The following is a 4,502-nucleotide window of genomic DNA, read 5'->3' on the forward strand; positions in this document are numbered from 1 at the left end:
AGAGACAGAGCAGCACGGGGCATTAGCTACTGTGTCATACACACTCTGAGAACATCATTCAGTGTATTCTTTATATGAGCTGCAGGATTCTTGATGCGAGTCAATTTCAGAGTTGAAACATGCATATACATGTTTGCATGAGAAAGAAGGAGTGAGTGTCTGTAAGTATGCATGTACAGTCGTGGTCAAAAGTTTTGAGAATGAGAATATTGAGATTGAGAATATTAATTTTCACAAAGTCTGCTGCCTCAGTTTTTATAATGGCAATTTGCATATACTCCAGAATGTAATGAAGAGTGATCAGATGAATTGCAATTAATTGCAAAGTCCCTCTTTGCCATGAAAATGAACTTAATCCCCCAAAAAACATTTCCACTGCATTTCAGCCCTGCCACAAAAGGACCAGCTGACATCATGTCAGTGATTCTCTCGTTAACACAGGTGAAAGTGTTGACGAGGACAAGGCTGGAGATCACTCTGTCATGCCGATTGAGTTTGAATAACAGACTGGAAGCTTTAAAAGGAGGGTGGTGCTTGAAACCATTGTTCTTCCTCTGTTAACCATGGTTACCTGCAAGGAAACACGTGCCGTCATCATTGCTTTGCACAAAAAGGGCTTCACAGGCAAGGATATTGCTGCTGGTAAGATTGCACCTAAATCAACCATTTATCGAATCATCAAGAACTTCAAGGAGAGAGGTTCAATTGTTGTGAAGAAGGCGTCAGGGCGCCCAAGAAAGTCCAGCAAGCGCCAGGACAGTCTCCTAAAGTTGATTCAGCTGCGGGATCGGGGCACCACCAGTGCAGAGCTTGCTCAGGAATGGCAGCAGGCAGGTGTGACTGCATCTGCATGCACAGTGAGGCGAAGACTTTTGGAGGATGGCCTGGTGTCAAAAAGGGCAGCGAGGAAGCCACTTCTCTCCAGGAAAAACATCAGGGACAGACTGATATTCTGCAAAAGGTACTGGGATTGGACTGCTGAGGACTGGGGTAAAGTCATTTTCTCTGATGAATCACCTTTCCGATTGTTTGGGGCATCCGGAAAAAAGCTTGTCCTGAGAAGACAAGGTGAGCGCTACCCTCAGTCCTGTGTCATGCCAACAGTAAAGCATCCTGAGACCATTCAATGTGTGGGGTTGCTTCTCAGCCAAGGGAGTGGGCTCACTCACAATTTTGCCTAAGAACACAGCCATGAATAAAGAATGGTACCAACACATCCTCCGAGAGCAACTTCTCCCAACCATCCAAGAACAGTTTGGTGACGACCAATGCCTTTTCCAGCATGATGGAGCACCTTGCCATAAGGCAAAAGTGATAACTAAGTGGCTCGGGGACCAAAACATCGACATTTTGGGTCCATGGCCAGGAAACTCCCCAGACCTTAATCCCATTGAGAACTTGTGGTCAATCCTCAAGAGGCGGGTGGACAAACAAAAACACACAAATTCTGACAAACTCCAAGCATTGATTATGCAAGAATGGGCTGCCATCAGTCAGGATGTGGCCCAGAAGTGAATTAACAGCATGCCAGGGCGGATTGCAGAGGTCTTGAAAAAGAAGGGTCAACACTGCAAATATTGACTCTTTGCATAAACTTAATGTAATTGTCAATAAAAGCCTTTGACACTTATGGAATGCTTGTAATTATACTTCAGTATACCACAGTAACATCTGACAAAAATATCTAAAAACACTGAAGCAGCAAACTTTGTGAAGACCAATACTTGTGTCATTCTCAAAACTTTTGACCACGACTGTATGTACATCTACAGTTGAAGTCGGAAGTTTACATACACTTAGGTTGGAGTCATTAAAACTCATTTTTCAACCACTCCACAAATTTCTTGTTAACAAACTATAGTTTTGGCAAGTCGGTTAGGACATCTACTTTGTGCATGATACAAGTAATTTACAGACAGATTATTTCACTTATAATTCACTGTATCACAATTCCAGTGGGTCAGAAGTTTACATACACTAAGTTGACTGTGCCTTTAAACAGCTTGGAAAATACAGGAAATTATGTAATGGCTTTAGAAGCTTCTGATAGGCTAATTGACATCATTTGAGTCAATTGGAGGTGTACATGTGGATGTATTTCAAGGCCTACCTTCAAACTCAGTGCCTCTTTGCTTGACATCATGGGAAAATCAAAAGAAATCAACCAAGACCTCAGAAAAAAAATTGTAGACCTCCACAAGTCTGGTTCATCCTTGGGAGCAATTTCCAAACGCCTGAAGGTACCACGTTCATCTGTACAAACAATAGTATGCACGTATAAACACCATGGGACCACGCAGCCGTCATACCGCTCAGGAAGGAGACACGTTCTGTCTCCTAGAGATGAACGTAGTTTGGTGCGAAAAGTGCAAATCAATCCCAGAACAACAGCAAAGGACCTTGTGAAGGTGCTGGAGGAAACAGGTACAAAAGTATCTATATCCACAGTAAAACTAGTCCTATATCGACATAACCTGAAAGGCCGCTCAGCAAGGAAGAAGCCACTGCTCCAAAACCGCCATAAAAAAGCCAGACTATGGTTTGCAACTGCACATGGGGACAAAGATCGTACTTTTTGGAGAAATGTCCTCTGGTCTGATGAAAAAAAAATACAACTGTTTGGACATAATGACCATCGTTATGTTTGGAGGAAAAAGGTGGGTCCTTGCAAGCCGAAGAACACCATCCCAACCGTGAAGAACGGGGGTGGCAGCATCATGCTGTGGGGGTGCTTTGCTGCAGGAGGGACTGGTGCACTTCACAAAATAGATGGCATCATGAGGAAGGAAAATGATGTGGATATATTGAAGCAAGACATCAAGACATCAGTCAGGAAGTTAAAGCTTGGTCGCAAATGGGTCTTCCAAATGGACAATGACCCCAAGCATACTTCCAAAGTTGTGGCAAAATGGCTTAAGGACAACAAAGTCAAGGTATTGGAGTGGCCATCACAAAGCCCTGACCTCAATCCTATAGAAAATTTGTGGGCAGAACTGAAAAAGCGTGTGCGAGCAAGGAGGCCTACAAACCTGACTCAGTTACACCAGCTCTGTCAGGAGGAATGGGCCAAAATTCACCCAACTTATTGTGGGAAGCTTGTGGAAGGCTACCCGAAACATTAGACCCAAGTCAAACAATTTAAAGGCAATGCTACCAAATACTAATTGAGTGTATGTAAACTTCTGACCCACTGGGAATGTGATGAAATAAATAAAAGCTGAAATAAATCATTCTCTCTACTATTATTCTGACATTTCACATTCTTAAAATGAAGTGGTGATCCTAACTGACCTAAGACAGGGAATCTTTACTAGGATTAAATGTCAGGAATTATGAAGAACTGAGTTGAAATGTACTTGGCTAAGGTGTATGTAAACATCCGACTTACATTTACATTTGACATTTTAGTCATTTAGCAGACGCTCTTATCCATAGGCGACTTACAGTTAGTGAGTGCATACATTTTCATACTTCAACTGTATATTTGTCTGCATGTCAGTTATTTTAATAAAACATCAATCCAACAACAAACTGGCTGGCAGTTGTTTGTTTCTTCCCCTGCCTTTAGGAAGTATGGTACACTGCACACATTGTCTGCACCAGAGACACCACTAACTGGGGGTTAACCCAGGGCAGACTGCTCTGCTCTGCAGCTTGGTGAGTTTCACTCAAAACAAGAGGAGAGTAACGGTTGGCTGGTCACCACATCATCACACCATTGTGCGTCCCAAATGGCACCCTATTCCCTATAGGTTCTAGTCAAAAGTAGTGCACTATGTAGGGAATAGGGTGCCATTTGGGACACAACGTCTGTCTTACCAGGGGACACAAGCTTGTGGTGTCTGTGACAGTTTCAACTCTAAAAAGATCAATAGATCAAGCCAAAGTGTTCCTCCCACTTGTTCCTATAGGCCAAATGCCCTTTGAGTAGTTTATAGGCCTTTTCTGAGTGAAAAGACAACAGTATAACTAGTTGTTCAGTAACTAGTTGGTGTGCTTTTCAAACTTTGGAAACCATGCACTAGTAATTGCATTACTCAGATTTCAAAGGATTTATACCTTGTGTTGCTCCCCAAAAACATATCATCCTCATGTCCAAATATTTTCAAAGTAGGCCTATCTCATTCACCATGAGACATCCACCCATATCTACTGACCCCTATTGGGCAGAGAGTGTATTGCATTTTCACAGCATAAAATTACAATGGCTTTGAAATAAGTAACAAATATAATTCATATTGTTTAGAAATCTAACTTGTATTACAATAATAAAATGTAATATTTACATTTAGTAGGCCTAACGCCATCAACTTGCATTTTGTATTTTGTGTGAGCTGTACCTTGATTTTGTAGTAGGCATCTGCCTTCTCTCTGTGATGCTGTAATGATTTCTCATACTCCGCTCTTATCTTGTTGAGGGCAGAAGCGATGTTAAAGGACTTGACCGTGTCCCCCTCAATCATAGATACTGATGTGTCAGTGGACGAGGTCCCCAGTTTGGA

Source organism: Coregonus lavaretus, assembly GCF_964263955.1.
Source record: "Coregonus lavaretus genome assembly, chromosome: 2".
In the NCBI taxonomy this organism is placed as follows: domain Eukaryota; kingdom Metazoa; phylum Chordata; class Actinopteri; order Salmoniformes; family Salmonidae; genus Coregonus; species Coregonus lavaretus.